Source organism: Odocoileus virginianus, chromosome 10, assembly GCF_023699985.2.
Source record: "Odocoileus virginianus isolate 20LAN1187 ecotype Illinois chromosome 10, Ovbor_1.2, whole genome shotgun sequence".
Lineage (NCBI taxonomy): Eukaryota > Metazoa > Chordata > Mammalia > Artiodactyla > Cervidae > Odocoileus > Odocoileus virginianus.
Window position 1 is genome coordinate 34983766 of NC_069683.1, and position 27899 is coordinate 35011664.

Sequence of the window (27899 nt, forward strand, 5' to 3'; positions counted from 1 at the left end):
GATTTGAATCCAGTCTCTCCTGTAAGTCTCTGATGCTTCCATCATACCACTGAAGTTGTCTCCTGGCTATTGTTAGAAAGGAAACAAATAGGAAAAGAAAGCAAAACAGCCTGCTTGTAAAGCATTTTAAGGGTCCATTGTTGTTGTTTAGTTGCTAAGTCATGTCCAGCTCTTTGTGACCCCATGGACAGTAGCCTGCCAGACTCCTCTGTCCATGGCATTGTCCAGGCAAGAATACTGGAGTGGGTTGCCATTTCCTCCTCCAGGAGATCTCAACCTAGGGATCAAGCCCACATCTTCCGTGTCTCTTTCCAGGCAGATTCTTCATCACTGAGCCACCAGGGAAGCCCTGAAGAGCCCATCACCAGCCTCTACATTTAGCCAGGATGCTTTTCTCCAGGAAACAAAAAGAGAAGGCTTAACTGGGCCATGTTTTTAGTTTCTTGAATAAATGCTTTACCAAAGAGCTTGCAGATGAGCGGGGGAAAGAATGGTGCTCCGGAAATTTCTAGTTCTAGTAATTTACCTTTGGTGATGCTGGGGAAGCGATCTTCAAACCCCAGTTTGACTCTGAAGCTTGTGGAGGCCGGCAGGTGAATGATGGTTTTCATTGCCTGTAAACCTTTCTGCAAGCCTTGAAAAAGAAGTGACAAGACTGGTCCAGCCACTCAGTCTCTGTGGGAGCTTTATATTCTGTTTCCTCTGCAATATACCCAGAGTCACAGATGAAATAAGTCCTTTTCTCCAGTAATAATTAAAGCAGAGATGCCGTCTCAGAATCTACTCTGCTTTGGCAAAACGTTTATTGCCTCTGCTCTATAGTTCACCAAATGCAAATAATGGGGCAGATTAACTTACCTATTATTATAACTGTTCACGCAAGTCTTTATACCAAGAGCCGTTGCATGGAAATTAGTCCTGGGGGAATGTTATTTATGGCCGCTGGCCAAGCACCCAGTGGATGTTCCTGAATTTGTTTACATGTTTTCCCTAATGAAATCCTCAATGGATTTAGGTTACTCAATCCTGTTCTTTAAGCGGCCTTAAATTCTCCAGGTCATCCTAGTGATGTTTCTTTTTCCATCATACTTGATTATTTATGTAATAGGCAGGATTATGCCCAGCACTCTTGCTGGCCCTGAAGATATCAAAGGCACTGTGGACTAATGTGCTTAATTTTGACACCAGACAGACTTGGGTTCAAATCCCCAGTCTTCCTCTTACTGGTAGTCGGGATAATGTTAGACAAGTTATTTAACCTCTCAAAACTTCATATTCTTTGCCTATAAAACACACAGTTGTTAAGATTCAATAAGATTATAGAAACAAAGTGTTAAACTTGGTATCAGGCCTATAGGAAGCAATCATTATTGTTTATTATTCTTTTTTAATTAAATATTTTACTCTCTTGTTTAACCCTTAGTATCCATTATTATTGCTGTTTAATGAAATTTATTTATAGACTGGTCAGACTGGGAGGCATCACCAGCAGAGGGGAGAGTTTATGGAGCCTATTGGAAAAGATGGTGTCCGGATGGTCTGAGTTAGTTCGCAAATGGTTTAGGGAAAAAATTCTGCTCCCATCACTAGCTCCCAGCAACCATCCACATTCCTTGGCCTGGGCTCTCTGCTTCTTGACCTTCCAGACCTCACATAGTCCAACAGCCCAGGGCCTGGCATGGTCCTTGATAATCATAATCTCTGTTCACAATATTGTGCTCTTCCTGGCTCTGGCTTCTAGCAGCAGAAGTTTTACAAACCTCTGGTTCTGTTTGTTAATTAGAATATGGCAATATAATTAGGATAAAGCAAGACACCATTTCCTCACCTCTCCAGTCCTTGCCTATTTCCGAAGTCACATGGTTTCTTTTCTCCTAGTGGTTGGGATGGCCTCTTCCCTGCTGTAGTTTTGCTATGTTGCATTTTAAAGTCCACGTACAAATGAATCACCTACAGCAGATGTCATAAAATGGGTACCCATGTTTTCTCACTTGATCCTTAGAACATGCTTATGGGGTTGTTGGGAGCTAGTATCACCCCCACTTTATTGGTAAGGAAACCGGGACTCGTTTGTTGTTATTTAGTGTCCAAGTCATATCTGACTCTTTGCGACCCCACAGACTGTAGCCCTCGAGGCTCCTCTGATCGTGGATTTCCCAGGCAAGAGACCTGGAGTGAGTTGCCATTTCTTTCTCCAGGAGATCTTCTTGATTCAGGAATCGAACTGGTGCCTCCCGCATTGGCAGGCAGATTCTTTATCCCTGAGTCACCCGTAGGAACTCTGAGACCTGGGTATATCTGGGGTGAGATGCCAGATCTCCTGAGTCTGTGCCAGCACACTGAGTTTCTCTGGAGATGATCATCGTACTCTCCCTAGACTAGTTGTGGATACAGAGGGATGGGAACTCATGAAAGCCAGTCCCTTTTAAGACCTGTCCCTGGTCTGACTTGGGTTTGATTCCTAGTTCAGGAAGATCCCCTGGAGTGGGACATAGCAACTGATTCCAGTATTCTTGCCTGGAGAACCCCATGGACAAACAAGCCTGGAGGGCTATAGTCCATAGGGTTGTGAAGAGACAGGCATGACTTAAGCGACTTAGCACAGCACACACTGGTCTGGACCAGATCCCAGGTCCTGTGTAAAAAGAGGGTCCAGATCACCCTTCTGTACACACTGACTTAGCTCGTGAACACACATCTCTCTAGCTGCTTGCTGCCTTCTTCCATATTCTGACCAGCTTCGCATCTGTCCCCCACCTGTCCTTCATTCCTTCCCCTGTCCAGTCTCTTCCTTGACTGCTTCCATCAGCTCCTTCCACTTTCCAACCTCTGGCTTCATTTCCTGGCTGCTGACACCCACAACCCTGTTTGATGTGGCCCCAGCCACCTCCATACCTTTGTGCTACCCTCTCCAGCAGCCCTCATCTTGAATATGCCTCCTGGACTCTGATGCCAGCTCCAGGAGCCTGTGCTGGCTCCTAGGGCTCAGTAATATTATCCCAGGAGTTGTTAAGCTCTAGACCTTGCCTACCTGGTGCCAATCATGTCTTATCTGCAGAACTCTAAAACATCCAGGTACCTGAGCAAAATTCCTAGAAGGAAGATAACATCCTACACTGTTGGGTTAATGACTCATCATTCCTTGCTTCTGGCATAGGCTGCTCCTAACCTGACTAGCGTCCAGATGTTTAGTAGCTAGTATCACATTTGGAAGTCATCCTCAGCAAGCCCTGTGCCTGCTACCTCTTGCCCTTGGCTGCTCAAAGTCCCTCCCCCAGCTTCAATATCTCAGCCTGTTTGTCTCAGACCTGTCTCTACTTTTGGACCCTTGTTTACCTGCATCTCTGAACTCCGTTCCATCATTTTGGTTCTTGACTTACAGCAAATCTGTTCTCTCTTTAGATGTGACCCTGCAGGATGAACTGGCTGATATATGGAATGCTTAAGAGAGTGGGTTTCAGTACTTGACTTTTAAAAATTGATTTATGAATTTTAAGTCATATTAAAAGCTATGCTTTTTACTTTCTATTGCAGCAAAATATACATAATATACCATGTACATTCTAACCATTTTTTTTAAACTTCTTATTTTGTATTGGAGTATAGCTGATTAACAACACCGTGATAGTTTCAGGTAAACAGCAAAGAGACTGAGTCATGCATACACATGTATGCATTCTCCCTCAACATTTTAACCATTTTTAAATGTAGAATTCTGTAGCACTAAGTGCATACACATTGTTGTGAAGCTGAAACCATGCAAATCAGGTGAGACCTGAACTCACAGTCTTTTAATTGAAACCACACGCCTGGTCTCAGTACCTAATAAAGCTCAGGTACCTGATGTCTCATTGCAGAAAGAATCAGTGAGAGACAAAGGGCTGGGTAAAAAGTGGTTTCATTTAGAATGATACACATTCCATAGATAGAATGTGGTCTGTCTCAAGGAGCCAAAGTGGCCTTTGGAGAAATGCACTCCACAGACATAGTGTGGGCCATCTCAGAAAACGAGAGGCTCAAAATATGGGGTTAGCTTTTATGAGCTGGGTGATTTCATAAGCTAATGAGTGGGAGGATTTTTCTAACTGTTTTGGGGGGAGGGGGAGGGATTTCCAGGAATTGGGCTACTGCCCATTTTTTGGCCTTTGATGGTTGGTCTCAGAACCATCATGGCGCTGGTGGGTGTGCCATTTAGCATGCTAAAGCATTGCAGTGAGCATGTAATGAGGCTCAAGATACACTGGAAGTTGGATCTTCTGCCATCGTGGGCATAATTGGTTCTCACTAGTTTTTGTTATGTTGTATGGTTCCTTGCCTGGAGAATACCCATAGACAGAGGAGCCTGGCCAGCTACGGTCCATGGGGTTGCAGAGTCAGACATGAGTGAGCGACTAAGCACACAGCACACATGAGTCATTCTTTTAGAGGCTGGGTCCTGCCTCCTTTCCTCCTGTTTCAAAATGGCAGGCAGTGTTCTTTTTTCGTTGACAGAATCCTTGAGTAATTCCCTTTCCTGCTTGAGTTTCCCATCTGTAAAGTGGGAGCTGTCATGGTATGCACCTTTGAGTGGTGCTCTCTGGCCATCACACCTGGAGGACCCGGCACGTGGTTGGCCCTCAATGAACAGCTCTGGCGTGAGCGTATGAACCAGACTTTTACTCTCCCCAGCTGTGGCCCCAGGAGTCAGATGAAGGACCAACTCTCTAAGAGGTGACAGGGAGAAATCTGGGCTCTCTTGAGGACCACAGTGACTTAAATTCCAACAGTTTTTAATATAGTACCCAAAGTCCAGTGGGAATGAGTTAACAGGTTGCTGTCAGAATGAAAGAGGAAGCAATATTGTCCCCACTGTAGAGCTGACAGACCCAGTGCATGGCTTAAGATCTTGTTTTCACTACTGGTTGGGAGTACAATTCAGACTAGGAACCTCCTCTTGACAAACTTCAGTTTCCTCATCTCTCAGCAGGAGCAACAGTCCCTACTTCCCAGGGCTGCTGTGAGATCTTGATGGGAGCACATCCTGTTTACTCTGCCCTCCAGCACCCTCCCCTCTACCTGAGTTCTTGTGGCTGGACCAATAATAATATTGACACAGGGCAGATTAACAGGAGTAGAAGAAACACATTGCTAATTCAGCACACTGATGTCACAGAAATGGAACCTAACACGTGGCCAAAGCAGGCAGCTTTTATACTTTGTAGACAAATAAACAATAAATTTGTGAGAAATTGACAGGATTAAGAAATTTAGATTTTGGGTACTCAGTTGGTGAAGACTAAAGAGTTTGGGCTTGGAGTAGTAAATTAAAGAAGGAACAAGATCTGTGTATACAGACTTCTCAGCCCTAAATTCCCCATCTCTGGTGATGAGGGTCTCCTTCTACCTTCAGATGCAGGGAAGGCACCTTTCATATGAGAGATCTATTTCCTGCTTTCAGGGAGACAGAGGAGAGGGTCGGAGTGTCCTTCATCTATTAGTTGTTTCTTAAGCAACTTAAAGTCAAAATAATCAATATGCCATTGTGGTATATGTTGGGGTGGCCCCTGTCCTGGGCCCCAACAGAGGCCACCCCTTTCCTTGAGGAGCAGCCTTGCCTGGGGGGCGGGTCTCAACTGCGGAGGAGCAAGTGATTCGCAGTTTGGATTCAGTCTCTTCCTTTTTCTTCATCAGTCTCTTCCTGATTCTTCTTTCCGTTACTAACGTAACAAAAATAAAAGAGACAGATGGCAGGACTTTATTCACTTCTACAGTGTTTTTAAAGTGTGAATATAAAACTATGTTCTGAGAGAATAGCACTGAAACAAGTATACTATCAAGGGTGAAACAGACCACCAGCCCAGGTTGGATGCATGAGATGGGTGCTCAGGGCTGGTGCACTGGGAAGACCCAGAGGGATCGGATGAGGAGGGATGCAGGAGGGGGGATCGGGATGGAGAACACATGTAAATCCATGGCTGATTCATGTCAATATATGGCAAAAACCACTACAATATTGTAAAGTAATTAGCCTCCAACTAATACAAATAAATGAAAAACAAAACAAAACAAAAAACCTGAAAACTGGAGGAGTGAGTGGAGGGTCGGTCTCCAGGAGAAGGCAGAGCCAGGCTGGGGAGGCCCAGGGCCTGGACAGTGTCCCCCAAAGTCTCCACCATGCTGGCCACCCTGGGGACTCTATGGTCAGTGAGGAGGGGCTTCTGCCTGGACACTTTATCCTTTCCAAGGCACACGCTGGCTGGGTCAGACCAGATGATGCTGCCTTTCCCAGAGGAGGGAGGGCAACATCTTCCAGCCCACACAAGGGCCGTGCAGCACCTGTGCTGAGCCGGGGTTCTTCTGGAACATTTGATCAGGCCAGATGTTCTCAATCTCAGCACTCTCGACATCCTGGCTTAGAGAATTCTTGGTTGTGGGGGCTGTCCTGTGCACTTTTGTATGTTTCTCTGTCCCCCGGCCTCAACCCACTAATGCCAGCAGCACCATTCCTCCTTCCCTCTCCAAGCTGTAAAAATCCAAACTGTCTGCAGACAGTGCCAAATGCCTCCTGGGGCAAAATTTCCTTCTGCTGAGAACCACTGGATTGGGCCTATCAGTTGGGTGATCTAGGTTGGCCCTTCTCTTGGGTGGGCAACTCTGGGCAACACAGGTGGGGGTTACTGAAACCGTGTATGAGCCTCTGTGTCCTTGTCTTTTGAAGTAAAATGCTGATTCATGAGTTAATAATTGCAAAATAAGATGTAGAAGCAACAGGTTGTTGTTCTAGGAAACTGTTAACAATTTAGACTATAATTCTACCACATAGCAGAATCATCAAACTCACAGTTCCCTAAAAGATATGGACAGCTCGATATAGATATCTTCCTAGACACATATCCCCAAGTTGTTTTTACAGGAAGCAGGCCCCCCTCCAGATGGAAACTGTTGACCACAGGAATATAAACTCTAGACTAGTTGAAACCAAAAACTTGATGCTCAAAACTTCACCTTGATGACAGTCAATCCAAGAATTGTCCATGAACTGATCATGCCCTGCTCCTTGAACCCTATAAAATTCCTCACCACCCCTTCCAGGGTGGGTCACTACAAAATTACTCACTACCCTCTACAGTCCTGAGAGCATTAGACCATTGTGGTCCCCCTTGCATGGCAAAGCAATACAAGCTACTCTTTTCTACTTCACCCGAATCTTGGTCTTGATGTTTGCATTCGGCACTGGTAAACAGAGGTTGAGTTTGGCAACAGCATTCTACTGTTCTGTGTTTTGCTTTTTTGCCCGCCCTTCTCCACCTGGAGCGAGGAGTGCCCCTGCCCTCTGGTTTTCACTTGGCTTAGGTGGAAGGGGGACGAGGGAGGAGATGTGAGGAAGGGAGGATGTGAGGTCAGGGTTTCTGTCCTGCAGTCTCTCTGCAGGCCGTGGGGGACTGGCTGCCTTCCTTGTGAAAGAACACAGCTCCTGTCTGGTGGTCCTCTCCAGGTCTGTTCACTGCTCTCCTTCAGCCCTGGGGTGACAGCAGCTTCATCCCCACTCACTATGATGACCCCGGGGTGCCGCCTGTCTTGGCCAGTTCCCTACACTCTGTCTTCACCTTCTAAACTCCTCTCATGACCCAATTTGAATGTGCCCTCTGTTTGTTGCTGAAACTTGAATACATCATGTGACCTTTACAAAACATTTTCACAAAAGATGTTCAACACTGCTAATTTTTAGAGAAATGCAATTCAAACTCCAATGAGATATCACCTCACACCAGTCAGAATTGCTACCATAAAAAAATCTGCAAACAATAAATGCCAGGGGGTGTGGATCGAAGGGAACCCTCCTACATTGTTGGTGGGAGCATAATTTGGTATCGCCACTATGGAGAACAGTATGGACCTTCCTTATAAAACTAAAAACAGAGCTACCATATGACTTTGCAATCCCACTCCTGGGCATATATCCAGAGAAAAACATGATCCAAAAGCATACATGCATGTCCATGTTCATTGCAGTGCTGTTTACAGTAGTCAAGACATGGAAGCAACCTACATGTCCATCTACAGAGGAATGGATAAAGATGATGTGGTACATATATACAACGGGATATTACCCAACCATTAAAAAGAATGAAATAATGCCATTTTCAGCAACATGAGTGGACCTAAAGAGTGTGTCATACAAAGTAAGTCAGTCAGACAGAAGAGAAATATCATATGACATCCCTTCTATGTGGAATCTATAAAGAAATGATACAAAAGAACTTACAAAACACAAACAGATTCACAGACTTAGAGAAAGAACTTAAGGTTGCCAGGGGCGAAGGGATAGTTAGGGAGTTTGGGATGGACATGGACACACAGCTATATTTAAAAGGGATAACCAACAAGGACCTACTGTATAGCACATGGAAGGAACTCTCTTCAGTGTTATGTGGAAGTGGGATGGGAGGGGAGTTTGGGGAAGAATGGATACACGTATATGTATGAGTTCCTTCTGGTGTTTGCCTGAAACTATCACAATATTGTTGATCAGCTCTACCTCAATAAAAAATAAGAAGCTAAAAAACCCCCCACATTTTCATGAATGAGTATTTACTTTTTCTTGCATTAGGACATTTGACTGTTCATTGATTCACTGTCTTTTTGTTTTTGTTTTTTTACATCTACCTATTCTGGGCCAGGTTCATATGATGCCAGGTGCTGGGGACACAGGAATAGATGTGGTCCCTGCCCAAAGGAATCTTATGTCTTACAGGAAATCAGAAGGCTGGGTGGTTATGACAGGTGTTCAGCTGCTTAGAGAGTGGTGTGACAAAGCCTCACGCCTCCCATGGAGGGGGGTGCTCGGACAGAGTATGGTCCAGTGGAGAAAATGCTGCTCTCCCCCAAAGATGTAGTCCCATCAGGTGGCTCTGCTCTAGAAAGATGTCCCCAGATCACGGCAATATGTCCTTGGAAGGAGCACAGTCTTCAGGCCCTGAGGACTCTGTCCTGGAGGAACACGCCTTCCTCACTGTGGGCCCCAGAGCACATTCACCATGAGACCCTCCACCCTTGGCTGTCTGACAACCCTGACAGATGCAGTGAAGAAGGAGAACATTCCAGAGCAGAGAAATCCTTCCCCGCAGCTGCTGCTAAGCAGGCTTGTGTCCCAGGCACCCCTCTGCTCGCCCCCACCCTTTGCCGGCCAGTTATATTCCAAAGGTCACAGGTTCCTCCCAGTAGCTTGCTTCAGAGCCGTGGTCTCCTGGACCCTGAAATAAATTAAAATATTGATTGATTCTTAATATTCTCTCAAATCTCTCAAAATCTCTGGGTCTTATATAAATCAATGTGCCAGTTACAGGGACTTATTCAATAATCTGCAAAGTATCCTGGTAATTACTTTTGGGTTCACTTCACAGCAGAGGCTGGCTACCTCTCCATCATTTTTGAGGCCCTGGGTACAGTAACTTATCAGGGGAACTCTCATTTCTTACTTTAATTACTGAGTCTCTTTGACATGGTGTCTGTACAGCAGAACAGAACCCACGTTGGGATGAGTCTGCTGGGCAGACCTGGGTCAGGAACTCACGAGACTGGCCACCCCTGCTGCCCTGTCTGTCTCGCTGGCTCTGTCCTCTTTGCCTGCTACTCCTGTGTCCTTAGCTTTCTGACAATGACAGCTCAGAAATTAATTTAATAGCACCTCATTTCCCCAGATGAAATAAAGAGCTTGTCGGATGAAGGTGATACTCTCAGAAAACCTGAAACACCTCTGCACTTTCGCTGCTGCCCAAGGCAGCTGCCTGGATTCCAGGAGTGGAGGACGCTGGGGAGAAAGAGCAGGGAGATGGACTGTGCACCCCCCAGAACATGCTTGTTTTTTTCTGCTCTCAGGAACAAAGTGACTTTGGCTTGTTAGGGACTGACGTGCTTCTCTAGGATGATGGTGTGCTTCTAACAAAGCTGGAGATGCTGCCACAGGCCCCGGCTATTTCTGAGCCTTGTCTTCTGTGCCGACATCCTCCCGTGTGTGCCGACATCCTCCCGTGCTAAGCTCCAGTTGGATGGGTGCCCAGCCATCCCAGGAACATGTTCTGCTCTTCTGCCATTTTTCACCTGTGAATGCTCTTCTCTCTGTCTGGAATGCTTTCTTCTTCTTTCCTCCACCAACAAACTCCTTATCAGCTCTCAAAGCCTAGTTCAGATGTGAACTCTTATGGGAAGCTCTGTGCCCCTCCATACCCTGCATTTATTTTCCTTTGTAACTAGGAATCCAGATGAGCCTCAAAGGTCTCTTTTTTGTGTGTGTATGGTGATGGGGGAACATGCCTGCAGGCATCTGGCTTCCCATCACCTTACAATGACGTGCCATGCTGACCTCTAAGGCCCTAGGTCATCTGCCTTCCACTGCCTCCGAGCTCATGCCCTATACACCGTGGAGCTCTCTGGGCTCCAGGGGCACTGCCTACCCGACTGTTCTTCCAAACCTCAGGCATGGGCTCCTTCATTTGCTGTTCCCTCTGCCTGGGACACCTTCCCACCAACATGTGTGCCTCACCCCCTCCCTCCTTGCTGGTCCCTGCCTAAATGTCATCTGTCCCTGGAGTCCTTCCCTGACCACTGGGTTTAAAAGAGCCCCTCTTTCATCTCCTCAGCCTTCCTAATTTTTCTTCACAGGCCTTAATGCCATCTGACATTATACAATATGTGCTGCATGCTCAGTCACTAAGTTGTGTCCAACTCTTTTGTGACTTCCTGGACTGTAGCCTGCCAGACTCCTCTGTTCATAGGATTTCCCAGGCAAGAATACTGGAATGGGTTGCCATTTCCTTCTTCATGGGGGTCTTCCCAGCCCAGGGATCAAACCCATGTCTCCTGCATTGGCAGGCTGATTTTTTTTACCACTGAGCCACCAGGAAAGCCCTGATATTATACAATGCTTCTGTTTATTTATTATCTATGTTTCAAACTAAATTGTAGGCTATATAAGGGTAAGGATGTTTATCTGTTGTTTTCACCACTATGACCCTGAAACCTAAATGCTGCTTGACATGCAATAGGGATATCCATGCCTCTGTTTATAGTATGGAATGAATAAGTTGATGGTGAAGTGTTGTTTGTGGGAGCTGACTTGCTGTCTGGTCCACCCCCAACCCCTGGACAGGTATCCCAGCCCCTTGAAGGAGACATCGCGAGCAGAACCTGAAGGAACTGTTCTCACAGAGGACAGGGAGGCCACACATTTGGATCTCCAGATGAGTGTGAGGGATGATGTCCGGCAGTGGGCCTTCTGCCAGGGGCTTAGCCACGCTCTGACCTGCAGAGAGCTCCAGGGCCTCAGTGGTGCCACTCTGATGAGGAGCAAGGGGTCTAGAGACCATGAGAGCTCATAGGAAGTTGAGGATGGAGAAGGTCCCCAGCAGTGTATGGGATTGGCTAGTGTGTGAGCACAGCAAAGACATCACCTGGGGCTCCAGGGTTGCAGTCTTGGGTGAGCAGAGGGAAATAATGAGACAGTGAATCAGAGGTATGACTGCTACCTTATTGAGGTAGGGACTGCATTCCTGCCCACCGGCCAGAAGAGGGGTTTATTGCTGTGTTGATGGGGTTGCTTTGGGCTATAAAGTGAGATTCATACTGAGCCACGTGCGTCCCTGTTCAGAGTGGCTGCAGGTTTAGGTCATCGTCGGAGAAAATGCTCTCCAGCCAACCTCCTCAGGCCTTGTGGAAACTGGGACTCATACTCAAGCTTATTTTCTTCTCACTGCTGAGAAGAGAACTCTTTGGTGCGTCTTTGTACAGACTCCAGCAGTGGGTTGACCGATCCTTTACCACAGGGCAGCCCTGGGCTATGTCATCCAGGGAGGGGGCTGCATGGCTATAGGTGGTGAGTAATCTGTCCTCTGCTCCCCAGACAAATGGGTAATGAAGTCCCTGCAGAGAACACATTTTTGTTGGTTTGCACAACATCCTTTCTTTTGGCAACCCACCCCTCCCTGACTCAATGTGGCTCAATGTGGAGCTGAGGTCATGGCACCTCGCCCTCCGCACCCCAACACCATGCTTTGAAGTAGCTCATCTCTGGCTGTGTGGTTAGTCCAGGGCTGGGCAGTCAGTCCTGCAGGGCTGACCAGCCTTTTCTGAGAGTCAGCTCTGAGAATAAGGACTGGAGTCTACCGGCAGCCACTTCCCTGCACCTGGAAAATGTCAGCTTGCAGAATAAAGTCACCACTTCCACGGAAGCCAGGCTGATAGGAGGAAGAGGCAGCCTGGCTGACTCCACTGGAGCCCTGGTTCTGGCCAAGTCCACATCCATGTCTCCCTGGGTTTGTTAGGCCAATATCCAATAAACCATTTTGCTGTGGCTAATTTGAGCTAGATTTCTGTCACTTATAACCAAAATGTCCCAATAAACATAGGTCAGTTCCCTCCTCTCTGCAAACCTCAGGGCTTGAGAGCCAAGGCCAGGGAATGCTATAGGAGAAAACTGGGAGAATTAGTGGAATCCTCTACCCTGAGCCCCTTTCTGCCCACCTCTTGCCCTCTGCCACATACACCTGTGCTCTGGCAGGAGGAGCAGGGGCCATGAGGTTGGACTTCAGCCAGTAGCACTTGGTACAGTTAGCATCAGCTGCCCTACCCTTTCTTCAGCCAGCATTAAGGATTTTCTTCTTTTGTCCCACTGCTCCAAATTCCCAAGAGATGGGTTATGGAGAGTTGTTGTAACCTCGTCCCTTACTTCCAGGTGGAAATGCAGGGGTCAAGACCAAATGTTTTATTTGTGAGGCCTGGGGGCAACTCTGGCATATGGGCCTGGATGAGGCTGCAGCTAGAGTTGGGAGTTTCTTAGTAGGACAGAAGGAGATATTAAATAGGGTGCAGCTTAAAGCCATGCAGAAAGACACTGTCCAAGAAAAGGGGTTAAGTGACCAATCTGAAAAGGCCAGAAGAAATGTCAGAACAGGGAGCAGTTGCAGATATCTGGGAGACAGACACAAGAGCAGCCAGAGTGGACACAGGAAGTGAACTGGCTCCAGGATGACCACCTAGAACAGGGACAGAGCTTGCTGCTGACTCTCATGGATCCTCAAAGAGTGTAATCAGTGAGTGGACAGACGGCCCACTTGGATGGTTGGCATCTTCCTTGCTTTTTGGCTGTGCTGGGTTGGCATTGAGGCGCGTGGACTCTTTGTTGGGGCAGACGGAGACTTCTCTAGTTGTGGCACAGGGACTCTCTGTAGGCGTGGTGCATGGGCTCTAGAGTATGGGCTCTAGTTGCTGCTCGTGGGCTTAGCTGCCCCATGTCATGTGAGATCTCAGTTCGCTGACTAGGGATTGAACCTGTGTCCCCTGCACTGGAAGGTGGATTCTGAACCATTGTACCACCAGGGAAGTCCAGGATGGTTGACTTCTACAGGAATCAACTGCTTCTTCTTTCCTACTCTTGCCTGTACATACTTATGTTAGGATAATCTTTTTTCTTCTTGCGTTCTTTAAGCTAATGAGGGGTAATATTTTTTTTTTTTCTAAAGAGAAGTCTGGTCTGAATTTATTTCTCAATCTTGGTTCATTTTCCCTTGTTTTTCTCTGTGGCAACCACCTGCCTCTTACTCTACATTTCCTTCAAGGAGACACTTTCAAGGACCTTCCTTTCACTTCCCCCAGGGGCTGCTGCAGCCCTGAACTGGGACTCAGGACCATGGAGTTCTAGCCCTGCCTATATCAGTTACTAGCTATGTGACCTTACTATGTCACTTACCCTCGGTGGGCAGATTAAGTCATTTTCAAAATTCCTCCTAGCTCTGTTATTCTGGGATGCTGTAAATCAGTGTCCTTTACTGATCAATCTCTAAACCATAGTAACCTCATTCAGAAATGCCATTCCTAAGCCTCATTGGTGAGCAGGTGTCTGCCTACAGACCCCGCTCCCCAGATGCTACAGGCAATTTGGGAACTATATTTTTAAAATCACCACAGATGGGAAGACTAAGCTGAAATGAGACTTGTTTAAAAATGCTGCTTTTAGCATTTTAGCCCCATCTCTTCATCCCTCATTGCTTTCAGCTTTTTGGATGGCCGCCCCAAATAGCCCATGATCTTGCTGATTGCTCAACAAAGTCTCACTGCTGATCCACGGCCCCTCCTCCCTGCCACCCCATAATTCTCCTCCTAGTCCATTGCAAGGCTATTGAGATTCCACATGATCAATGTTAGGGCCTCTTTAACAGCCTCTGCTATCTGCATAAACATGGGCAGATTTGCGTTTTCATTGTGCCCGAGAGGTCTATAACAGCTTCTATTATCTTCCCTACCATATCTGTCTGTAACCTTAATCTAACTTCTTGGCTCTATGGGTTCATTTACATATGTCATCTTTTTATCCACACAGTAATGCTTTTCCTGCCTCCATATTGCTATTTTCTTTTCCTGGAAACAATCCATCTTCAGATAATATCCTCAGAATTGGGATTACCTCCAACCCTAATAAGCTTGTCCCCAACTGGTTGAGTAACATGCCTCTTGGGCTTGGAGCTTGTCCAGCATCTGGTCTTGTCCTTGGGGCAGCATAGCAGTGGGCAGAGCCTCCAGTTGGTAGAATGGTGAGTTGGGAGTTGGGCCAGGAAGCAGCATGGATAAGGGTGCACGGGTGGACCAGGGTGCAGGCCAGGAAAGCTCAGGAGCCACGGTGGATAGAGTCAAGCTGGGAAGGATTAGGAGACAGAATGGGAAAAGTCAGAGGTGAGCATCATAGTAACTGAGTGGCACCCAAAAGCTGGGGGCTTGGAATCCAACCCAGCCAAGCCCAAAACTGCATTGAGAACCCAGTCAATGTGACAGCTCAGGGCCCAGAGAGACTTGTGCTGGGGACCTCACATGAAAATCTAAAGCCAGACTCTCTGGGTTTAAATTCTGGCTATCCTGTTAACAACTGAGTGAACTTGGAGCAACTTACTTCCTTCTCTGTGTCTCAGTTTCCCCATGTATAAATTGAATGACTCTAATACTATTTTCCTTATACTGAGTTAAAACATGTAAAAATCTTAGAAGTGGTACTTGACTCATAGTAACATTGAATTCAGTTATTATCTTTACATTAAAAAAATTAAAGAAACAAGATCATTTTGCATATGGAGAATTCTTCTCCTCCCACCCCACAGCCCCATTCCCAGGTATGCTATAGGCTCTGAGCAACTACTGATGCTGCTGTGTGAGGCTTTATCTCCCACCCAGGGGAGGTTTAATCTTGGGGAGCACAGTGTCTCATTGCCTCTATTAGTGGTGGGATAATTGAACTGTTTGTTTTTATTTCTAAATTTCACTGGGAACACAGAAAGTAAACACTGTATATTTCCACAATAACCAGAGTGTAAGCTTTGATGTTAGTCCTGCATTCAAATCTCTATTTTCTATACACTTATAGTAACATGACATTTTACAAATTATAGCCCTTCTGGGTCTTGATTTCCCCATCCACACATTGCAGGTAACAACATGGATCTCACAGAATGAATTCAAGGGTCAAGGTACAGTGTGTAGAGCATGTGACTCAAACACTCTTTTCCTCTCACAGAGCCCTGTGTCGGCTGGGGCTGTGGTCTCATCTGATGGCTCTACTGGGTGGGGGTCCCTTTCAAGCCTCCTCCTGTGGCTGCTGACAGGATTCAGTTCCTTCTGGCTGGTGGACTGAAGGCTGGGAGTAGGCTGTTGGCTGGAGGCCCTCTCAGTTCATTCCACATGGGTCTCTCTATAGGGCAGCTCACAACATGGCAGCTGACTTTCCTCAGAACAAGCGAATGAGAGGGTGAGCAAGATGGAAGCCAGAGTCTCTTGTGACCTACTATTGGAAATGATATCCCACACTATTCATTACCAACTCCCACTCAGGATGGGGGGATTAACACAAGGGCATTAATACCAGGAAGTGGGGAAACTTGGGGCCATCTTGGAGGCTGCATACCACACTCTGAAACTGCCTCTCCCCACACATGCCCCCTCAACCCCCCTCTCAAAAGGCACCATTTTGGTCACAACCTCTAAGTCATTTCTTAGTTTATTCCCTCTCCACCCTCAACCAGAGCTAAACTCCACAAGCACCAAAGCTTTCAGTCTTTAAGCAAGAGATTTACCTTAATAGAGGCTCTTAATATTGTAACTTGAAGATGTTTCTTTTTCTCTCCTGTAGCTCTCTAAGGTTTCCATTTCTTTAAACAGAGAAGAAACAGCTTTTCCCTATGGGTTTCCCCAGTGACTAGTGGTAAAGAATTCGCCTGCCATTGCAGGAGACCTAGTTTCAATCCCTGGGTCAGGAAAGTCCCCTGGAGAAGGAACAGGCAACCCACTCCAGTATTCTCGCCTGGGAAATCCCACGCACCGAGAATCCTGGCGGGATACAGTCCACGGGGTCGCAAAAGAGTCGGACACGACTTAGTGACTAAACGACAACAAATCTCCAAGGAACTGTAGTGGCCAAATTCTGTTTTAGGCCTGTGTTTACTAGGATATTTAAAAATCTACCTTTATCTTGTATTCAGAAATCTTCTAACCCCATATTGGCATATTTAAAAATTAACCCCATAAAGGCAATTTAAAAATTGCCTTTGGCAAGACTTAGGTGGTAGGGTATGTTGCTTCTGTGGGGATGGATCAGCTCTGCCGTTCACTCCAACGCTGAGACACATTTGCCTACGGTTTGCTGATTTCTTCCAATAGGACTCATGTTGACTTCAGTAGCAATCAGGCTGAAAAGGAAAGAGCAAAGAAATGCTGAGATGGGAAAGCTGAGCGCACACTGGGACCAGCCCTGTGAGGAGGCAGAGAACTGTGGGGTGGAGGCAGACATAGGAAGCCTATGAACAGCTAGGTTTGGTCTCACAAAAAATCCCAGTGATCTGTGTGCCACAGCCCTAAATCCAAGCCTGGGTCAGAGTTCACAAGAGGTCAGAGGCAGCAGTAAAATCAGATAATTGGGATAAACCTGGAGACTTCAAAAAGCATGCAGAGTTAGGCACTAGTGTTAATGGGAACTTGAGGCTCAGAGAGGCAGAAGAGTTGACTCAAGGTCACACAGCCTCGAAGTGACACCATATCCCCCAACCCTCTTTTCCCAAGGTTACATCAAGGGCCCTGAACCTGGAAGGGGGGATCAGGTAAGTCCAACAAAGTTACAGGGCAGATTTCTCCCCATTTGTATCTTAAACTCTTCCTACTATGAAGCCTGGCTTTTCACTTTAACAGACTCAAACCAATCCAACACCCTTTCTTCGCTCTTGCTCCGGCTCCTGGTGTTCTTATTTAAGTGTTCCCAGCCTTCCCATCACCATGGATACTCTTTGTATTGTTTTTACCATTAGAGTCCATGCTTTGGAAAATTCTATCTACCATGTACTCTCCCCTTGCAGACAATAATAAATTTGTTTCCATGGATTTTATTCATCAAAACCCTATGTAACTGCCAATCAGAGCTTCTGATTGGTAAGAGATCATCACAGTTGGTATAAATATTGAGCTGTTTAAATTGAAGCTTGTAGCTTCATTTAGTTTGGGGGTGGGGTTTACTGAGGAAAATATGTGCAGTTTCCATAAGGAGTTTTAAAAATTGGAAAAAAGCACATAACTATCTGTGACTGCTCCAACTATGGAGGTAAAACAAGACCCCAAGCCCCATCCCACAGCGCAGAGCTCCCTGAACCCCATGCTAGAACAGATCTAAGCAACGGTTCCTCCCGTCAGGCACTGAAGCCACTACCCCTGGTCTCTAGGTGCCCGTGGGAGCCTCAGGGCAGGACCGGATGCCTTGTTATTTAAAAGGAAAGTGGGCAGGGCTCTCTGCCCTGTGGCCCTATGGCCTCCCCTCACCTTTCTACCATTAGCACTCCATTCTCCTGATTCTTGAATCCCATGGACAGAGGAACTTGGTGGACTACCGTCCACAGGGTCGCAAAGAGTCAGACACGACTGAAGCGACTGAGCATGCGGGCATGTTCCTGATTCTTGAAGCAGATACACCTGAGGCAGGCGAGCAGGCATGATTTAAACTATGATCAGCAGTTTCCTCCACATTATCAGCCAAGCCCTTTGTGGAGTCTGTATGGCTCCTTCACCATGGTGGTCTCAGCAGACCCTCTGGGACGTGCAGAGGGCCTGAGGTGGGCTGGGAATGGTTCCCCGTTCTCCAGATCCTGTCTGGGCACATGCTGTGTCCAGGCTAATGAAGCTGCGGGCACGTCTGCCCAGCATCCCATCCCCAGCCCGTCAGACGTGCAGTCGCCATGGAGCTGCCTCAGCAGGAGGCTCAGCCTGCATGTGAGGAGGACACACTTGGCTTTCCACACTGTACCTCGTTACTCCTCACATGCTGGCCACTGGGCCCACAGCTTTCAGGTCTCCTGGCAGCCTAGGGGTTTGTCCAGCTTGCCTCCAAGGTGCTGTTGGCAGGAGTGTGGCCAGGCCGAACACTGAACTCCATGAAGACAGGGGAGACAGAGGTGCCCAGAGAGCCCAGCTCTGTCTCCACCACAGGCCTGTGTGCTGAGGCCCTTTTCCTGCCAAACCCTCTGTAGGTCTTCCACTGCCCTCCTTAGGGCCACCCACAGCTCCTGGCACCTTCCCAGTGGAGTGTGGGCATCATGAGGAGGTCAGACCTTATGGTGGGGGAGGTGCTTGGCCCATGGAGCTGGTCTCTCCTTCCCTAGGAGACTGTGAGATGTTCTGGTCATTGTGACCCTGCTCCAAGCAACCCTCAGTGGGGTATGCACACGCCTATGCTAGAAACCAGATTATCAATTTTCTGTGTATAACAAAAAGGTAGGATATGGTAGATAAACTTTGTCTTTTGGGGTAGATATATATACTATATAAATGTATATTTTAAAAATATATATACATTTAAATTATTTAATCTCTATTAAAGGAATTGAAAGAAATACATGTGATCCTTTCAATGAAATTTAAATTAAAACACTTTAAAGGTTTTAATTTAATAATAGAGACTGGGAAATATAAATAAGGATTCAAGTTAAGAAAGCTGATGGGATGGTTATGAGACAAGTCATTGAAAGCGCACAAAATGATAAATAACAAGTTTAAAAAAATCCTTGTCTTTTAACAAATGCGACGGAAAAACACCAGTTTATTTCTGGATACTCTGGTTTGGGATACCCAATTTTATTATTTCTTAAAGGTAGCATAAAAGGAAAACATAAGTACCTAATAAATAATCGTAATAAATAAAACAAAACCCTATAGGAAAAGGCTGATCCAAATGGAATCATCAAGGAACCTTCAGACTGAGTTTATTACGTGCATTTTTCCAGCAACCTTAAATGAGGTCAGGCTCCAGTGGGTCTGGAAATCTGGTTTTGGGGATATATCAACACCTATCAAGCCGTGAATCCTGTGCCTTTACACCTCTAATTGTTTGGATTTCTTCCAGTCCCAAAGGCTGTAATTCAAATGTCTCTGACTTCTTAAGCTATCCTGATTTCCAAAAGCTCAAACACTGCATCTCTTTTCATGCCTAGAACTTGAAATTGGCCTCAACAGATTCCTTTTTCTTCTCTTTAAACTCCTAAAATTACTGCTCTTGGGCAGGCAGGGAGCCTGTGCCCTCCTTCAAACCAAACTGTAGGGCTAAGGGCAAAGTCAGAGAGGCAGGAGGAATGGTCACCTCTGACCTGTGGAGGAGGACTGCCTTCAGCACTGACGTTAGGAGAGAGCAGGGATTGGATCAAAAGACCCCAAAGAAAGAAACCCAAGTCTATAGCTCTAAAACTTCTGAAAACACAAGCTGCAGCATTAAAGTAGGTATAAAGAGGTCAGAAAGGGCCTTTCTTCTCTTAAAACCTCAAGATTGTTTCTTAACTTCTCCAGGTTAAAACCACCAGCTGCAGGAGATGTCCTGAGGCTACTTCCCACAAGTAGCCCAAACCTATCTTTCCTCAGTAACATTTTGTGAGTTTGTCTTGTTTGACAGTGATCTTGTTGCCCTGGCGAAAGCTGATTGGACAAGAGAGAAGCCACCCTCTGCTAAGGGGTACCGGCATGAAACCCTCAGGGAGCTCCATTAGCATGACCCTCTGTCTGGTAGGATGACTGTACATTAGATAGTGATGAACCAACTCATTCAAACCTTTTGGGAAAGAGCACAGGCACGCAATAGTTGCTTGGACTCAAGTTGCATCCTGAATGGTAAAGAGCTGTAGTTTTGGTTCTTTAGAGAAGCCCTGGACCCCAGAGTACATGTCGAGTTAGGATGATGATGGCCTATGATTCCCCACTGTATTAGTCTCTTACTGCTGCTGTAACAAATTAGCACAAATTTAGTGGCTTGAAAGAAGATGCACTGCTCTCTTACAGTTATGGAGGCCAGAAATCTAAAATCAAAATTTTGATGGGGCTGTGTTCCTTGGAGGCTTCAGTGGAGAATCCATTTCCCTGTCTCTTTTAGCTTCTAGAAGCTGCCTGTATTTTTTTTTTTTTTTTTTTAAACCAAAGAACATATGTTTTATTGGGGTGTAGTTAGATGGTTTGCCTGTTGGTTTCTGCAGTACAATGAAACGAATCAGCTTTAAGTATACATAAATCCTCTTGCTTTTGGACCTTCCTCTTTGCCCCTCATCCCATCCTCCTGGGTTACCACAGAACACTGCACAGCGAGCTCCCTGTGCTATGCAGCACATTTCCACTAGCTATTTCACACAAGGACAGCCACTATGGAGAACAGTATGGAGGTTCCTTAAAACACTAAAAATAGAACTACCATATGACCCAGCAATCCCACTACTAGGCATCTACCCTGAGAAAACCATAGTTCAGAAAGACACATGCACATGTTCATTGCCTGCATTTCTTAACTTGTGGCCTCTTCCTTGAATAACTCCAATCTCTGGTATCTGTTATCACATCTACCACTGCTGTGTCTAGGACCTTCCCTCTTAAGAGACCTTTGTGATTACATTGGGCCCACTTGAGCAATCCAGCATAATCCTCCCATCACAAGATCATTTACTTAGTCCCTTTTGCCATACGAGGTTACATATTTGTGAGTTCCAGGGATTAGGATGTGGATGTTTTGGGGGACATTATTTGGGCTGCCACAACTGCTCTGCTATATATTCTTTCAACAACTCTGTGTTTCTGGTAATTGTATAATTCTATACTATTTAGGCTTCAGCATCTGGCTTGCCCACATCCCCTGGGAAGAACAGTGCAAGTATGGTATGATTCTGTCCTCCATGGCAATAACGCAATAGCTGACCTGTTTTCTGGTTAATGACCTACTGAGTAATGATGCATTGACTTGCCATTAGCAGCCAATGACTCATTAACTTGCCAATGGTCAGTCAGCTTCAAAGACTTTGGATGAATGGCACAGGGACTGTGGCCAGTTGATGGTGGCTCTTTAGGTTTAAAAAATGATCTAGCATCCAGATTGATAGCTGCTACAGGGGGGTCATGAATAGTATATGTAAGCAGAGGAAGCCTGTTAATCAAGAGAAGAATCAAATGGAAACAGAAATAGAGAGACCATGTGGCCTTAGAGAGACAAGATCTTCCCATGTTTAGACCCTGTGGGGCCTGGCTGTGTTTCTTACCCTGAACTTTAGTGTAAATTCTCTCTGTGCAGCTGCAGTGAACCACATCTCTGCTCTGGAGCCAGATTGCCATTTGATTTTTTGCAACAAAAACAGCTCCAAATAGAAGAATCTTTTTGCTTGACTTCTTAAAAAGATGACCTACACAACCCTTTAAACCAAAGATCCTGTCTTCAGGCGGGGGTCTTTGAAAATTCAAGAAGGGCAATGAGGAGGTAAGGTGTTGCCCCCTATGACCTACTTCTATCCATGCTGCTTCCATTTCTTGCCCTGATTGTCCTTCCATCCAGCAGCTAGAACTCTTGAAGGGCAGACCCAAGTTCTCCAGCTCTGATTAGGATGGGGTTTTATGTGACAATGTTCTCAGGGTTGAGTTGCTGAGAAAAAAAAAACAAAAACAAACTACTTTCACATTCCTATCCTCACCATATCATCTCACTCCATACATCTGGACTTCTGCCTTAGTTTCCTTGTGCTGAACTCTGGTTTCTCACCCTCAGCCCTCTCTGTCCAGCCCTCTCCCAGAATTGATTTCCATGTGCTTTATTCCTAGACCTTGGTTGGGGCTGTGCTGTGACTGAACATCACTCAGAACCATAGACCAGAAGTGCCCCCTGCTGCATAGACCCCTGTTGCCACTGCCCACCCATCAGGTACTGGTGCCTACTCCTGCCATTCGTGAACTTGCCACACCCTTTGGGCATTGGAACCTGCATCTTCCAGCCTCCCAACACGCCCCTGTTCTTTCAGATCAGGGTCTCCCCTTGATCCCCACAAGTAAGAATCAGTGAGAACCCTGCTGCCTTACCCTTCTTGCCGCTCCCTACTTGCCCAGTGTAGGATACTTCAGGAATCCCAGAGCTATGAACGAATGAGCAGATTTTTGTTCATCAGCATGCATTTTGTGAATCTAAGAATGAATGAGGTCTCTGCTGCCTCCAGTACCTGTCAGGGAAAAATTGAAGAAGATCTAAAATGGCTGAGGAGCTGGCTGGTGATTTAATTTCCTCCTAATTTTTCTGCCTCTCGGGAAATTGGCAAATTAATTAGAAGCCAGACTTCTCAACTCTGCTGCGATGTAAGTTGTTGCCACAGGAATGCAGGTCCATGGGGTCAGCTGGGAGGCCTCAGACACTGGGTCCGGTGGTTCAAGACCACCTGGGGATCCTAGGACATCCTTCCCATCCCCTGCAGCTTGGCCGCAGGATCCTGGGCGCATGTGGGCCATCCTGCTTCAGCATCCTGAGGAGAGCATCCTATTGCTCAGTATCATCTATTTCCCTCCCCTGATGCTGTTTCTGCTGTGGAGCTGATCTTGTTTTGCCTTAACCTGTGGGGTGCCCGACAAGACCTGGGTAAGTAGACAGGTCCCCAAGCTCCAGCACATTGGTTTCCTAAGCCTTGAGCTAGCACTGGGAACCCTGTCGTGGGTGTTGCAGCCTGGGTTAAGTCTGCAGCGTTTCCCAGCTGTATTTGGTCCTGGAACACTTTGGTTTCAGAGCACTGATCTCCCTCAAAGAGTGTTCAATGACACACATTTAGGAAAATGTTATTCTATTACAGGATTTATCACACTGGATTGAAGTGATTTATTTGCATGTCTGCCTTCCCCACCAGGCTGTGAATTTCTAAAGGGCGAGAAATATATCTTATTTATGTTTTTATCTCTAGCACCTGGCACAGTGCTTCTTTGTAGAGTTGGTCCCTTAAATAGCTCTTGCCAAGGTCACCAGTTACCTCCATCCTGGTTCCCATCTTGTTAAAATTCTCAGTTACATTTTACTCAGTTTGGTGCTCCTTCCTTCATCACTTTTTTTTTCTTTTAAAAAATATTTATTTATTTGACTGTGCTGGGTCTTAGTTGTGACATCCAAGATCTTTAGTTGCAGCAAGTGGAATCTAGTTCCCTGACCAGGGATTGAACCTGGGCTCCCTCCTTTGGGAGCAAGGAGTCTTGGCCACTGAACCACCGGGGAAGTCCCCCCACCTTTCCCCCTTTTTTTCTCTCTTGGTTCTTGGGACACCACAGTCTCCACAGGACAGCAACTCCTTTGCATCCCCTGACTGAACACTTCTCTCTCCGTTATCTAAATATTGAAGTGCCTAGGGCTCCATCTTTGGACAGTTCCTCTGCCACCAGCTCCACCCTTTGCCTGGGTGACCTTGGGCAGATCCACGGCATAAATCACTTTCTGTAAGTTGATGATAATCATGCTTTTATCTCTAAATGTGGCCTTTTTCTTGAGCCCTGGACACATATCTTGCTACCTATTTGACATCTCTTAAATTTAATATTGAACATGTCCAAAGCAAACCTCCTGATTTTACCCAGTAAACCTGTTCATAGGGCTTTCCTGGTGGCTCAGTGGTAAAGACTCTGCCTGCAATGCAGGAGACACGGGTTTGATCTTTGGGTTGGGAAGATCTCCTGGAGAAGGAAATGGCAACCCACTCCAGTATACTTGCCTAGGAAATCCCATGGACAGAGAAGCCTGGTGGGCTACAGTCCACAGGGTCTCAAAAGAGTAGGACACAACTTAGTGACTAAACAACAAAAAACCTGTTCATTTTCTAGTCTTTCTGTATTAGTAAGTATCATTGTCAGCTACTGATAGCTGCTTATATCCAAACTCTAAAACTTATCACATTTTAAAAAATTTCCCTTTCAACCCATCAGGACATCCTACTAGTATCCTCTCTGTGATTGTTTAGATTATTATTTGGCAAATATTCTTTCTTCTCCTCCTGTCTCTATAGAGCAGGCTTCCCCTGCCTCACCCCATGCCTCCAAATTGATAATAGATTTGGTCAAGTGACTTGCTTTGGCCATTGGGATGTCAGCAAATGTGTCCAGAGCTGAGACCCTAACTGTATTAGTAACGTGTGGTTTGGCACTTACATCCTGTGTTGTTCTCAGTGTACTACCTGTCAGCTCCAAGTTCACTGTTTGCTGCCTGAATTATGGAAACAGATCAAGGCCCTTTACGTCTTTTCCCTTTGCCAGCTGGCATGATGTTAATTTTGTCAGCAGAGGGCACTGGATATGACTGCTGATGAGTCTGCGATGCCCTGCTCCTCAGAGGGTTTCCTGGGTCTTGTTTCCCTGATGATTGTGGAACTCTGTACCTGAGGGGCCCAGAGAACCTCGTCATCATCATATTCCTCTTGGACTATTTCAGTAGCCTCTTAACTGTTCTCCTTTCTTGCATTCTTGTTACTCTGGACCATTTCTGGGTCTCAACTGATTAATGTTGCTTCAGTTGGTTATATGAAAATTTAAATTATATCAGGTTCTGTTTCAAACAAATTTACCCTATCCCAGCATCTTGGCCCATTTATTTATTTGATTTGGGGCTCTTATCACAACATTTGAATTATGAGATCTTTATAAAGTATCCTCATATCTGGTAGGACAGGTCTTCCTCTTCAGTGCATTTTTTTAGGTTTCTTTTTGTTGTTGTTTTTACTTCCCCGCCCCCACCCCCAAATTGGAGTATAATTGCTTTACATTGTTGTGTTAGGCTTCTGTTGTACAACAAAGTGAATCAGCTATATGTATACATATGTCCCTTCCCTCTTAGACCTCCCTCCTATATCACCCTATCTTTCCCCTCTAGGTCATCACAGAGCACTGGGCTGAGCTCCCTGTCTATACAGTAGCTTCCTACTAGCTAGCAATTTTACACACAGCAGTGTATATATGTCAATCCTACTCTCCCAGTTCATCTCACCCTCCGCCTCCCACCCTGTGTCCACCTCTTCAATGCATTTTTTCCCAACCTTCTTTTCTGTAAACTCTTCCAGATGAATTTTAGAATCATTTTGTTATGTTCCAAAGAAACCTCAATATTAGAAATTCACTTGGAAACATTAACATCTTTATGCTATTGAGTTTTTCCATCTAAGAGATTGACACATCTATATTTAGTTATCTTTTATATCTTCAATAAAGCTTTCTGATTTTCATTATATAGGCCCTGCATTTTCTTTGGTAAGATTATTTGCAGGCATTTATGTCTTTTGTTACCTATCTGCACCAGATTCTTTATTTTTCTATTATATCCTTTAAGTGAGAGCTATTGTTATATAGACAAGTTATTGATTTTTACATGTTTATTCTGTAATGAATCATTTTATTAAATTCTCCTTATCAGTTCTATGTGTTTTCAATGAATGCTCCTGAGTTTTATGGGTTTGAAATTCATCTTGACTATAAATAATGATGGTTTTCTTTTTCTTTCCAATAATTATACTTCTTGTGTATGTTTTATATCCCATTATGTCAGTTAGAACTTTTAGAACAATGTTATATAATAATAGTAATCTGGCACGTTTTTACATTTAAATGCAAAAAATGAAAATTGACCCTTTTTTCACTCTCTTTATAAAAATTAACTCAAAATGAATCATACACTCAAACATAAGAGCTAAAACTGTGAAAGTTTTAGAAGCAAGCATGGAGAAAAAAATCTTTGGGTCCTTGGGTTAGGCAATAACTTCTTAGATAAGACACAAAAAGCATGAACCATGAAAGAAAAATATGATAAATTGAACTTGATCAAAATAAACCTTTTGCTTTTTGAAGGCACTCTTAAGAAAATTAAAAGATAATCCCAAATAGAAGAAAATACTTTGAAAACACAAACCTGACAAAGAACTTGTATTTAGACCAAATAAAGAACCCTTGCAGTTCAATAATAAGAGGGAAAACAACTATATAAAAAAGAGATGAACATTTGAACAGACACTTCACCAGAAAAGATATATTGGTGGCAAATAGACACATGGAAAGATGCTTAATATCACCAGTTATCAAAGGAATAAAAATGAAAGCCTAACCAAGATATTATTGTGTATTTATGAAAGTGCTAAAATCAAAGGACTGATAATACCAAGTGCTGATGTGGAAGTAGGGCAGTACAGAGTTGGTAGAAGTGCAAAATGGTACTGCACTTTGGAAAACAACTTGGCAGTTTCTTGTAAAACTAAATATTTACTTAAATTTCTACTTTTAGCTTCTTGCTGGAAAAATTCCATGAACAGAGAAGCCTGGCAGGCTACAGTCCACGAGGTCACAAAGAGTCAGACCAGACTGAGCACGCATGCACGTACCACTTTTAGATATTTCCCCAGTAAAAGTAAACATATATGTTTACATGAACCCCTTTACACAAATGTTTATAGAAACTTTATTCATAATACTCTGAAGCTTAAAACAAACCAATGTCCATCAATCACAGAATGGGTAAACACATTTGGTACATTTATACACAGAATATATGCATGCAGCAACTTGGATGAATCTCAAAAGCAGTATTCTAGGTGAAACAAGCAGGACACCAAAGGCTACTACTGCATGATTTCATTATCTGACATTCTGGAGGAGGCCAAAGTATGGCGACAAAAATCAGATCAGTGGTTGGCAGGGATGGGGTAGAGGAAGGAATTGACTCTAAGGGAACTTAAGGGAACTTTTGGGGATGATGAAAATAGTTTACATATTGGACATTGTGGTGCTTAAATGATGGTATAAATTTGCTAGAACCTATCAGATTGTACACTATAAAGGGATAAATTTAGTGTATGCAAATTGTACCTCAACAAACCTTTTTTTAAAAAAGACAAGGATAGGACTTCCATGGGGGGGGGGGGGTACAGTGGATAAGAATTCGCCTGCCAATGCAGGGAACACAGGTTCGATCCCTGGTCCAGGAAGCTCCTACATGCGGCAGAGCAACTAAAGCTGTGTGTGTGCCACAACCACTGAGCCCATGCTCTAGAGCCCATAATCCGAAACTGCTGCGCCTGCGTGTTGCAACTACTGAAGCCCAAGCGCCTAGAGTCTGTGTTCCGCAACGGGAGAAGCTACCTCAGTGAAAGGTGCCCTTGCACCACAACCAGAGAGCAGCCCCTGCTGCTGCATCTGCAGAAAGCCCGCACTCAGTAATGAAGACCCAAGTACAACCAACAATGAGTAAATAATGGAAGAGACAAGGATACATGTGTTAGCGGTAATCCTTGTTTCTCTCCTTGCTTTAATAAGAATGTCATTATTTATGTATTATTTTGGCACAGCTTTGAGGGGAAAAAATAGATGTATTCTTTATCACAATAAGAAAATAGCCTTTAGTATCATTAAGATTGGGCTTCCCAGGTGGCGCTAGTGGTAAAGAATCTACCTGCCAATGCAGGCGATGTAAGAGAAGTGGGTTTAATCCCTGGGTTGGGAAGAGCCTCTGGAATAGGAAATGGCACCCTACTCCAGTATTCTTGCCTGGAGAATTCCATGGGCAGAGGAGCCTGGTGGGCTACAGTCCATGGGGTTGCGAAGAGTCGGACATG

At 45.2% G+C, this 27899-nt stretch overlaps 1 long non-coding RNA gene across 3 annotated transcripts; it reads right to left on the reverse strand.

Moving 5' to 3' along the window:
• Nucleotides 1–8584: 8584 nt before the first annotated feature.
• Nucleotides 8585–17264, reverse strand: LOC110148880 (uncharacterized). Of its 3 annotated transcripts, none has more exons than XR_011489798.1 (5): nt 17172–17264; nt 16480–16703; nt 16092–16166; nt 14482–14665; nt 8585–9233 (listed from the first exon to the last, which is right to left on the reverse strand). It is a non-coding gene; the product is annotated as an uncharacterized lncRNA (long non-coding RNA). The 3 variants fall into 3 exon arrangements; XR_002317290.2 differs by lacking the exon at nt 8585–9233 and adding an exon at nt 10983–11898; XR_011489797.1 differs by lacking the exon at nt 8585–9233 and adding an exon at nt 10983–11898 and having other exon boundaries at nt 17095–17264.
• Nucleotides 17265–27899: the final 10635 nt, after the last annotated feature.